Source organism: Myotis yumanensis, unplaced genomic scaffold (assembly GCF_028538775.1).
Source record: "Myotis yumanensis isolate MYYU_CA2020_CCGP unplaced genomic scaffold, mMyoYum1.0.hap1 SCAF_14, whole genome shotgun sequence".
Lineage (NCBI taxonomy): Eukaryota > Metazoa > Chordata > Mammalia > Chiroptera > Vespertilionidae > Myotis > Myotis yumanensis.
Window position 1 is genome coordinate 9,465,429 of NW_027223765.1, and position 12,649 is coordinate 9,478,077.

Genomic DNA, 12,649 nt, shown 5'->3' on the forward strand with positions numbered 1-12,649 from the left:
GGACATTTGGTATGTCTTGTTTATTCCTACCGTAAGCCGAGCGGTCTTGACCCCATCAATAAGACGAGGGCAGGGAGCCCGTTGTCAGCACACAGTCTGGCCAGAGCCAAGGCCAGGAAAGGCTCCCGGCTCCTGGATTGACCGGCGCGGCTTTGGAGAACTTTCTCCAAGAGGAGAAAGCTTTGGCTCAGCGGCACTAAGAGATAGAACCGAGAGCTCTCCTCCCTGGGGGTGGGGCGGGGGTAGGAAGTGATCTCAGTTCTTTATTAACTGCCTCGATTAGGTCAAAACTGGACTCAACAAGTTCTCTCGCATTATGTCATTTAATTCCCACAAACACCCTGGAGGGAAGGAAGTATCTCTCATAAATATGAAGAAACCCAGGCTCCGAGCTTCAGTAATTTACTGTTTCCACAGCTAATAAGTAGAAGAGCCAGGATGCAAGCCCACGCCTTCTGGCCTCCAGATCCCCGCCCAGCCCCCTCTGGGCCACCAGTCCCCCCTTGAATCTTGAAGTACGACAGTTGGGAAAGTTGAGGTGTTGGCCGAAAGCGGCATTTCAAGCAGAGTCGCTGGGGCTCCCCTCCTGTGAGGGCCTCGGTTCTGGGAAGCCGGGGAAGGCAGGGCCGTGCCCTCGGGACAGGGGCAGGTGTGGGTTCCTGAGGGCTGGAGGTGTTGCCAAACCAGCGGGAGACCCAAGCTCCAGGTCGGGGTCGGCATTATTTCTGTCAGAGAAATGAATGAAGCGAGTTTGTGCACTGGGAGAGCGGTGCGGGGGAAGCCCCACAGCAGATGGCACCACAGCTGTCTGCCCAGGAGAATGAAATGATCCCTGAGACCTAAAAGCAGCACAGGCATGCCTCATCCCAAACTAAATGCACACCTGAGGACACTGGGTAAGAAAAACGGTGTGTGTGTGTGTGTGTGGGTGTGTGTGTGTGTGTGTGAATCCTCACCCAAGGACATGCTTAGAGAGAGGAAGGGAGATTGAGAGAGAGAAACATGGATCAGTTGCCTTCTGTACGTGGCCTGACCGAGGATTGAACCTGCTACCCAGGTATGTGCCCTGACTGGGAATCAACTGGCAACCTTTCGGTTCAACCAACTAAGCCACTCTAGCTGGGCACGGTGATTTTTAAAAAAATGTAATATGGAAATTTGCTCATGAATAAAGCAGTATATGTATAAATGCAATTCCAACCATCACTTTTTAATTCTGACCTTTACACAGAGAGAAGGAAATTTTCCCACAGATCACCGGTTGAGTCCTACAAGTTATCTTTTCCCTCCGTTTACTTTTTGGCCTCTTCAAATTTTTTTTGGCCGCGTACTAGTTCAGTAATGGGAGGAAAACGTCAAAATGTACAATTTTGTGAAGCTCCAAATGAGCCAAAGACTTGTCCCCTTAGGTCTTTTTCCTCCCCGTCAGGGCATCTGGCTGCCATGGAGACGAGCCCCCGTCAGGAAAAGATGCTCCTTCTCTTGTGGAAAGTGGAAGCCAGAGCAGCCGACGCCAGCCCATGAAGCTCCTGTTCGCAGTCGCTCGGCCTGGGCAGGTGTGGGGAGCTCCCCCTCACCTCTGAGCCTGAGGATCTTGCAACCTGAGGACAGAACAGAAGACAACATTCCCTTCATGAGACTCCGCTGTTCTTGGTGGACAAAGCAATACGTGGGCAAGGGCTCGAGCTCTGCACTCAGCCAGACCTGGGCTCTGTGACCCAGTGGCTCGGTCGCTGAAAACCTCGTGGCCGAGGCAAGCCAGGGACCCTCTCTGAACCTCGATTCCTCCGCTGTAAACAGGAGTAACAATAACGCCCGGGGTGTGAGCATAAAGTGAGAGAACGTGTGTACAGTAAAGCGCATGGCGCAGGCTCTCGGTAAATGGACACGGCTTATGAATGATTGATCTTGCCTGAAGAAGAATAGGCTGATGTTTATTATCTTTAGTTGAAAAGAAGAGAAAGTTCCCGGCTGGTGTTGCTCAGTAGATTGAACATTGCCCATGGACTAAGACAAGCATATAGAATGCACAAGCTGCGGGCCGCATGCCTTGGAGACGTGCGCCCCCCCCCCCCCCCCCCCCGCCTCCGGCGTGAATTTGGCAGCCGATCGATGTGTCTCTCTCATCGATGTTTCTCCCTTCCTCTCTATCTAAAAATCAATAAAAACATTTAAAAATAGTTGAAAGAAAGAAAGAGAGAGAGAGAGAGAGAGAAAAGAAAAGAAAAGAAAAGAAAAGAAAAGAAAAGAAAAGAAAAGAAAAAAGAAAAGAAAAGGAAAGAAAAGAAAAGAAAAGAAAGGAAGAAAAAAAGAAAGGGAGGGAAAGAAAAGGGAGAGTTTAGGAGAAGATGCGTCCTGGGTGCAGATAGGACCCAGGCCTGTGGAGGAAAAAGAGAACCTGAACTTGGAGGGCTGGACCCATTGGCAGGACCTGCCTGGTGATACGGTGCCGGAGGGAGTCTGAGCAAGCTGACCGCCTCCGGCTGCCCTCCTGTGGCTGTGGCTCGGGGCTGTGCCGTGGGATTCCAGGTGACAGATCCGACCAAACCAGAAGGCCCCTCCACAAATGACAAAACTGGCTCGTAGAGCCTGTGACTCACTTGAGAAGAGATGACATTTCTTGCCCCCCAATCTGCTCATTTCATGCAGAGCCCCCCCCCCTTTTAAGAAAACCCGAGGTCCTGCCAGCAGCATCAGGAGGTGACTTTGCTGCATTGTGAGCCCCCTGATGAGGAGAGTTTGCTCTCCCTTCCTCCTGTGAGAGGAACAAGCAGAACATCTGCTTCTGGGGCTGGGTCCCTGTCTGACGCCCAGAGGGTGGGCGGCTGGAGGCTCCCATCCAAGCTGATGAGTCTGAAGACCGGAATCTGGGGTGACCAACAGTGAGCAAAGGGCAATCTCCCCAGGGTGCTGGCCGGGAGGGAGCTTGGAGCGGCCAGGAAAGGCCAGTCCTGTGGGCAGAGGCTCCGATCCAAGGGTGGGCCGAGGATTGTGCAGAAGGGTTGACCCCACTCCAGGCCTCATCAGTCTCCGCCTGCCCACGTGTGGGAGGGGCACAGGGGAGGTGGTAGCCCGGCCGCTGCAGTCATGGCCTGGACACCAGCACTCGTGACTCACTCCCCTCCGCCTCGGCCCTGAACTTGAATTGCAGTCCTTGCCTGACCTCTGAAGGGCATGCCCTCGCCCCCACCCAGCATGCCGGAGCCACGGGCGTGATCCCCGATATCAGCAGCTGGGATGGTTACCATGTCTGGAGGACCCATGGGTGCCAATGCCTATTCTAAGTGTTTACCATAGAAGGGGCCTTGCTCAAGTCCACACTCGAAAAGGTGACAGAGCCAAGATTCTCCGCATTGCTCCCCAAGGCCGTTATGCCAGCCAGCCCTCAAGCCTCCTGCGTTCTCCAAGGCAGCCCCCATTTCTGCCCTTTCCTCTCGGCGTCCCCAAAGCACCCTGCCAAGCTCCCCCTTCCTGTTCTGTGGCGGGGAGACGCTCGCTGGGGGTGCACACCTGGGGGAGCACCGCCCCCTGATCCGAGGCACCCAGCTCAGCCGGGTCTGGGGAGAGGATTGGGCTCTCTGGGAGCCTGGGATAGACCACTCCCCAAAGCCATCACCTCTGACAGACAGATATACAGAGCCTCCTTTGGGTCCCATCAGTGAGATCTAGAAGTCAGGGAGTCACCGTTACTCAACCCCACATACCTCTAGGAGCATCCCGTGGAAGGGGAGTGGGGAGACCTGCCCGGGCTGTGGCCACAGCGGCAGCGGCTGGCCTCACAGCAGCCTGGGCAGTGTCCTCCCAGATCATTCCACACAGGACAGGAGAGCCTCATCTGGAGGGGCTGAGGGGTGGTCCCACCCACAGGAGACCACACCGCCACACCTGCGCAGCTGCAACCTCATGGCGGCCCTCAGAGCCAGGAGAGCCAGGCCTGGGCCCCTCTTCTTCAGACACAGGTGAAGGCTGTGCACAGTGGGTGTCATGGACACTGTGGAGTCAGTAGGGGAGGTGGGGCTGCCCGGTGGATGATGTCCTTCACTGGGTCTGGCATGTCATTCATCAGGGAAAAGGCCTGTCCCCTCCACTGGAAATAGGGTAGCAGTTAGACAGACACGAGCAGAGCAAGGACGATGGGCCAGGTGCAGAAGGTCACCAGGGCATTTAGGGGAGACACAAACATTTAGTTTGGGAAGAAACGCAGAGCAAGCATTGGAGATAAGTTTGTTAATCAGAACCTCGCCCTGGGGACCCCTCTCCACCCTAGAACGCCTCCGGTCATGCAGGTGGGATTCTCCTGACCTTTTCTCCCCTGGTACATGGTGAAGCCATGTGGTAGGCCCCCACCCCGAGAGGAAAACAAGGGGGCCGGAGGAAGCCCCATCTAACTTCCAGGCAAGGACAGAAGATGACCGGACAGGCCCTGATAAGTCAGCTGGAAGAGGAAAGCATTTAACCCCTGTTCTGAGGGGCTGAAAGGAGCCCTAGCCCACACCCAGGGCATCTTGAAATTCCTCTCCGAGTGTACTTTCTCTTTGCTTGCCCAATAAACCTCTAGTGAGTCTGAGTCTTGGCTCTAAATTCTTTTCTCAGCCAGAACTCAAGAACTGAGGTTGCTGAACCCAGGTCTCATCTGACCCCACAGGTCAGACACCTGGTGATGGGAAGAGGCCAGGGCAGGCCAGAGTGGCTTTGTCAGGTGGTCCCCAGAGGGGCTCGCTGTCAGTGGGCAGGACACAGGGCAGCCGCTGACCAGGAACAGGCTGAGAGAAATAGCTGAGAAGAGGGAACCTAGGCCAATGTCACCTAACAGCTCCATTATCTGTTGTCAACCTCCTAGTCATTAACATCTTAGTTTCTAAAAAATAGCTTAATTTTCTATTAATATATTAATTGACTACTATGATGGACTAAATGTTTGTGTCTCTCCTACAATTCATATGTTGAAACCTTACTCCCCAATGAATGGTGTTAGGAGGTGGGGCTTTGGGAAGTGATTAGGATTAGATGAGGTCATATGGGTGGGGCCCTCGTGAATGGGGTCAGTGCCCTTATCCGTGTCACAAGTGTTTGCTTCCTCTCCGGTGAGGACACCAGAGGCCAGTGGTCTGCATGACTGGGCTCTCACCAGAACCCGACCCTACTGGCACCTGATGTCAGATTTCCAGCCTCCAGAACCGTGAGAAATAAATGCCTGTTGTTGGTGAGCCACCCAATCTATGGCGCTTTGTGACAGCAGCCTAAACTGAGACAGCCACTAGCATCCTAGTCAGCAGCAAGCCCGTAGGTTCCCCTTAGTGAAGGCAGTAGACTTCTTAGTTCTCAGCCCCTTCATCATTACCTGCAACATCTTAATCCACACCTACACCTTTGTGGGCTGCTTGATTGTCTGCCTATCATCTTTAGCAAGAAAAAAATTTAAATTATCAACATAAAACCCCCTAAACCTCCCTGTTCTCACACCGCTGGCTTTATTTCTCGTTCCCATAGTCTGCTCCTCTGGAGGAGGGAGCAGGGGAGGGAGTTCTGTCCCACTCAGGTCCAGACCCAGGCAGGGGCTAGGATGATGGAGGCTCCACCATCTTTAACTCTTGCCCTGGACATTGCAGACCTGGGGCGGGGGGGGGGGGGGGGGGGCGGGGCGGGGAGGAGAGATGGACGTTCATAAGGAAGTGTTTATGAGTCAGGTCTGGAAGAGGTCTGTGACGGGGTTCAGAGCAGGCCTCCCCAAGATGGGCTACTTTGGCATGTGAGTTATTTTGAGACCCTGTAGCTCACTACCTCTCCCTCAAAGAATTTAAATTTGGGGCCTCGCCCGTACTAAGAGTTATCACCAGAGATAACTTTATATGAGACCTATCGGTGGGGCAGGAAAAACTCCTCATCAGGGAACATCTGCTCTTACCATCCTGCAGTGACCTCCTGCCCCTGAAGGCCCCGGGGTTGACCTCATCCCTGGCTCAGAGTGTCCTCTAGGCGTCCCCTTTCTGTCTCGGAACCCCTGTGCGCGTGGGTCTCTCTCCTGCACGCAGGGCTCCCATCCATGTGTATGCAATTAAATTTGGTCATTTTCTCTTGTTGCTCTAATCTGTCTCGTGGAGATTTAATTATTAGAGCAGCCGAAGGAGCCTGGGAGGGTAGAGGAACGTGGTCCTCCCCCCACGTGCATCACTTCTGCCTGCTTCTCTCTGCCGGATTCAGTCACAGCCCTCAGGGCTGGCAGATGTGGGCCCTGCCGGGCAGCCACTTCCCAGCCACGACTCGCAGGAGGCAAGAGGAACCCCGTCTGTGGGCAGCTAGTTGCCTCTGCCACCGGATCAGTCCTTATGTCCAAACTCTTGATTGTCAGTGTGTATCTTATCTTCTAAATGTCGCAGTTGTCTGCTAACGCCTGGGTTTACAGACATCTCCCCAGTGACAACTGTCTACCTTCTAACTCAGTGAGAGCTGCTGGTTGTGGCTGCAGCACAGCTGGCATTTGCAGACTCATGCATCCCTACCCTGCCCATGGCTGCCCTGCCTTCTGTCCTAGACTCCAGCCTCACCCATGAGCTGTGTGAAATCGCAGACCGACTTTGTGTCAGTGTATAAATGACCGATTTTAACTCCAAACGTTTGTTTGTTGGTCCCCAACTCTCCCCACTCTCCTTCCTCCGAGAGACTCACATGTTGGCTTTTGGAGTGGGTTTCAAGTGTTGTTGTTTTTTTGGTTTGGAGGGTGTGGGGCATTTTGAAAGGTAGAGAAAGGCATGCTTCCCAGATGCCCTCAGGCAACCTGGGAAATTCCTCAGATTCCTGCTTCCCGAGGGTCACGGCTATTGACAGGGTGGACACGTGACACATCCCTGAATGCTGCACTGTGAATTTGTCCTGGGGACTTACACCTCACCCCCACTCCACCTCGACACGCATCCACACACACACCACCCACAACACATGTTCACATACACACATACACACACAGCATAGAACACAACCACACCACACACATGCAACACACACCCAGACACCACACACACAAAATACATAGCACACACACACAGACACCACAGTCAAAGGTCTGCTTTGCGGGGGGGGGCGGGGGGGGGGGGAGCACTTAGTCATTTATACACTATAATTAATTATTTTTATTATTGTTTTCAGAGAGGAAGGGAGAGGGAGAGAGAGATAGGAACATCAATGGTGAAAGAGAATCATTGATCGGCTGCCTTCTGCACACCCCACACTGGGGATGGAGTCCACAAGCTGGGCATGTGCCCTGACCGGGAATCGAACAGTAACCTCCTGGTTCATCAGTTGTTGCTCAATCACTGAGCTACGCCGGCCGGGCTGGTCACTTACTTTTGTCTGATAGGATAAGCCTCACAGCCATGTAAGTGGGGAGTTGTGGGGAGGCAAATTAGTCTTGAGAATTAATCTAAGTCACAGCTGTTTGTCAGGGACATGCCTAAGGCTCGGTTCAAGGTGGACAGAATGACCCTTTCTGGGCCAGAACTAAAAACCACTGGATGGTGGAATAATATCAGAGACTGGCAAACTGTGGCCCAAACATCTGGCTCACTACCTGTGTTTGTGAATAGTTTTATTGGCACACTGCCATGCTAAATTACTTATGAATTGTCTATGGCTGTTTTTGCATAGTTGCGTAGTTGTGATAGAGACTCTATCTTATCTGTCTTCTAAATGTCGCGGTTGTCTGCTAACGCCTGGGTTTACAGACATCTCCCCAGTGACAACTGTCTACCTTCTAACTCTGTGAGAGCTGCTGGTTGTGGCTGCAGCACAGCTGGCAGTTGCAGACTCATGCATCCCTACCCTGCCCGTGGCCGCCCTGCCTTCTGTCCTAGACTCCAGCCTCACCCATGAGCTGTGTGAAATCACAGACCGACTTTGTGTCAGTGTATAAATGACGGGTTTTAACTCCAAACGTTTGTTTGTTGGTCCCCAACTCTCCCACTCTCCTTCCCCTATGAGACTGGCCCTGAACAGAGAAAGTTTGCTGTCTCTTGGAATGATGGAGGGGGCATTGGACTTGGGGGCTCCAAAAATTTGGAGCTTTGGCATCTCCAAGCCTCAGTTTCTTTATCTGCAAAATGGAGTGGTAATGCCCATTCTACCCAGTTGTCATGAGTATTGAATAGATATGTTTATTATGCCTCTTGTATTATTTTTAGTGGTTATTAGATATTACAACATGTAACCTTAACTGATAACAGTCTTCCTTGAGTTAATGTTGTGCCACTTCACAGACGAGATACAAATAGAACTGAACTTACAACAAGATCCCCTCCTGGCCCAGCTAGCGTGGCTCAGTGGTTGAGCATCGATCTATGAACCAGAAGGTCTCGGTTTGATTCCCAGTCAGGGCACATGCCCGGGCTGCGGGCTCAATCCCCAGTGTGGGGCGTGCAGAAGGCAGCCGATCAATGATTCTCAGCATTGATGTTTCTATCTCTCCCTCTCCCTTTATTTTTGAAATTAATATATATATAGATACCAAATACTTCCATCGCTAATAGGATCTCTCCTGCTGAGCCCAGCCCTGAGCCCCGAAAACCACTAATCTGTTCTTCATCTCTATAAATGTGTCATTTCAAGAATGTTATATAAATGGAATCATATGGTATGTAACCTTTGGGATTGACTTTTCTTACTCAACACAATTCCCTTGAAATTCATCCAAGCTGTTACGTTTATCAATAGTTCATTCCGGCCAAAACCGGTTTGGCTCAGTGGATAGAGCGTCGGCCTGCGGACTGAAAGGTCCCAGGTTCGATTCCGGTGAAGGGCGTGTGCCTTGGTTGCAAGCACATCCCCAGTAGGAGATGTGTGTGAGGCAGCTGATCGATGTTTCTCTCTCATTGATGTTTCTAACTCTCTATCTCTCTCCCTTCCTCTCTGTAAAAAATCAATAAAATATATTTAAAAAAAAAAAAAAGTTCATCTCGTCTTATTACTGAGGTGTATCCAGGGTATGCACATGCTGTAGTTTGTATAACCATCCACCCTTTAAAGCACAGCTCAGTGGTTTCCAGTTCGGGGCTATTGTCAATGAAGCTGCTGTGAACATGCGTGTGCGGGTTTGTGTAAACATAGTTTTTATTTCTCTGGGATAAATGCCAACAGTGTGGATCCTGGGTCATGTGATAATTGTACGTTTACTGGCATGCTTTTGAGTTCACCGATTCTTTCTTCTCCTGTGTCCAGTCTACTGTTGAATTTACGCAATGAATTCTTCAATCCAGATACTCTATACTTCGATTGAAGTTTTTCCATTGGTTTTTTTAAAGTTTTTATTTTTCTGTTGAATTACTCCATATTTTACTAGATTTGTCTATCCTTTTCTATAAATTCCTCATCATATTTAAATAGTTATTTTTTAAATCCCTTGACTGCTGATCCCAACATGTGGGTTATCTGTGGGTTTGCTTCTGGTTTTTTTTGCATTTTTCTCTAATCTCATGGCACCCAGAAGCCCTGGTTAAGGTCAACAACGTCATGTTCTCCACCCCAAACACGAAGAGGAACTGGACTTGGGGGCTTCACTTTTCAGAGTGAAGTCATGTGTCACCTCTCACTTGGGAATGTGGGAATTGCCAGCTCGTGGAGGCGCCCATAACGGGGACACGTGGTTAGTGGGGGGACGTGGATTACAGGCTGGGCTCAGTGTGAGCCCCTGCAGCAGGCTCCTGGGGATGCAGTGTGCCCCTCCCGCGAGAGAACTTGTGTCTCTGCACAAGGGGACAGAATAACGATCCCGATTATGGACAGGCATTGGCATAGATCAGCGATGGGGAAACTTTTTTCTCCCAAGGGCCATTTGGACATTTATAACATTATTCGTGGGCCATACAAAGTCATCAACTTAAAACTTAGCCCTAGCCGGTTTGGCTCCGTGGATAGAGCATCAACCCATGGACTGAAGGGTCCCGAGTTTGATTCCAGTCAAGCACATGTACCTGAGTTGCAGGCTCAACCCCCAGGCCTGGTCCCAGTGGGTCCAGACGGGTGTGGGAGGCAACCAGTCGATTTGTCTTTCTCACATCGATGTTTCTCTCTCTGTCTCTCCCCCTCCCTTCTACTCTCTCTTTAAAAAAAAAAAAATTCAGTGGGAAAATATCCTTTGGTTACGATTCACAACAACAATAAAAAATTAGCCTGCTATGTTTGGTCAAACACTTCATTAGCTCACCCCTAATGCCTTGGCAGGGCCAGACCAAAGGATTTCACGGGCCTTATATGGCAGTGGGCCTGAGGCCCCACCCCTGGCCCAGACTGTGAGTAAGACTGACCTTGGCCTCTAGGCAATAAACACTGGGGCTGTTTGTGGCACTCCCATCAGTTCCAGCTGTGTCCATTGAGTCCTCGTGGAGATGAGGCAGGTGCACAGGAGGTCTATTGGAGAAAGTGCCTGTGCAGGAGGGGGGTGGGGGGAGGAGGCTGGGAGAGCCCTCAGACTGAGATGTAGGCCCACCCCTGGGAAGGAGAGAAGAAAGGAAGGTCTTAGACAGCTGTCTAAAGCAGCGCCCTGATCAAGGTGCCGGTCAGGGAGCCCCCACATCCCAGAACGAACCTGCCTTAGCATCCCCGCCACGGTCAGCGTGGGCTGGGAGCGGCCGTGGGAGGTGTGGCCTCAGCACACCTGGGTTTGGAGGGTGACATCCGGGCATCAGGCAGTAGTCCTCTGATCACAAGGCCCTCAGGGGCCCAGAGGGCCAGTGGTCCTTTCCCAGCCCTGCCCCTGTGGGTAGGAAGCCTGGGGCCTGAGGGACCCCAGCCAGGTCAGTTCTCAAGTAGGTGGGGCTGCAGGAGGGAGGCAGGAGTCCCCACCCGGGCCTCCCTGGAAGGTCACCCAGGACGGCCAGCCCACAGGGGTTTCAGTGGCACTTGAACGTCGATGAGGGTTGGATGTCTTTAGAGAATGGTTAACCTTCTGGCCCTTTAAATACAGTTCCTCATGTTGTGACCCCCCATACAATTATTTTCGTTGCTACTTCATAACTGTAATGTTGCTACTGTTATGAATCGTCATGTAAATATCTGATATGCAGGATGGTCTTAGGCGACCCCTGTGAAAGGGTCATTCGACCGCCAAAGGGGTCGCGACCCACAGGTTGAGAACCGCTGCTTTAGAGGCAATCAAACCATGAAATCATTTTCAACACAAAAGGCCCATTTATTTTGACAAGAAAAAAATAGTGGCTCCAACCAGCCTTCAGATGTGGCCGCACCCCTTGGCTGCCTGCTGTATCTATGCCCGTCCACTGGGCAGAGCAAATCCTTTCCAACTTTTTTTATATACGTAGGATGGAGATTAGAGTATTCCCTACTTCTCAGCATTTCCCCCTTTGAGCTCCCAGTAGACTGGCTGAGCCAAACTGAGGAGCTTGACACACAGCATTGGCCTCAGGGATACGTTTTCTCTCCTAAATGGTTGAGGCTTAAAGAAGAAGAAGAGCTGGAGGGAAGGTGTCAGCAGTTGTGAAATCAGGGACAAAAATACACAGGGCAGCCTTCCTTCCTGCCCGCAGGGCTCCCTCTCTCCAGGTGGTGGCCCTCTCCCAGGTGTGGGAACCTCACACCCACGTCCTCGGGTCAGGTTCTCCAGCCCCTGAGGTGTCCTCAGGCCGCCCTCAAGCCCTGAGGTGCCTCTTTCGCAGTTCACACCCCAACCATGTTGACTGATGGAAATGTCACAGGCACTTATTTTCCTGTTTGAGGTTGCTTTATACAGGCAGCACAGATGTCCCCTCTGACATCTTTATCACCCAACGAAACTAGGTCCAGCCCCCCATCCCAGGAGACCGGGGAAGTCGCACCCTCTCCCCGCCCTGAAACTGCCCGGCCCATGACCTCCAGTCTGCAAAGCCTGCGGACACATACGTCACACCCTCCTCTCACATACGTCGCGCGTAGAGGGTGGTGCTGGGCACAGCGGGTGCTGAGCACAGTGGGTGCTGTGACGTGTGGGCGACCACGGCTGTTCTTGTTCTGCTATGACCCATCAGCGGCCTGAAACTCTGCCCGCAGTGGGATGGGAACCAGGGGAAAGTAAGGCGGACATCCTCGGTGTAGGTGAGGTCAGGACAGCCCGTCGTTTCTGCAGCCTGGTGGGATTCTCGAGACTACGCGTGCCTCGTGGGTGTGCGGCTCGCACAAGTGTGAAAGGGTTTCTAAGCTGTCCATTGCCAAGGTGTAATAGCCAAAGCATGGACACAGAGACCGTGAGCGGGAGACTGGTTGCAAACTGCATGACTCACCTGAAGAGAAATGTTAGCGGAGGCAGCACATTTGAAATGATGTGCAAAGATTTCCAAAAAGCAAGGGGCAGTGCAGTCTTACGTCCTGTGTTAAAGCGTACACACACACACACACACACACACACACACACACGGCCCCACTGGTAGATGGTTTGGCTCAGCTGGTTGAGGTCAACTAGGAACCAGGAGTTCTCAGTTTGATTCCTGGTCAGGGCACATGCCCGGGTTGTGGGCTCGATCCCCAATGTGGGGCATGCAGGAGGCAGCCAATCAATGGTTCTCTCTCATCACTGATGTTTCTATTTCTCCCTCTCCCTTCCTCTCTGAAATCTATTAAAACACACAAAGAATTCACATGCCTGTGCACTTTGGTGATACAATGGTGTCTC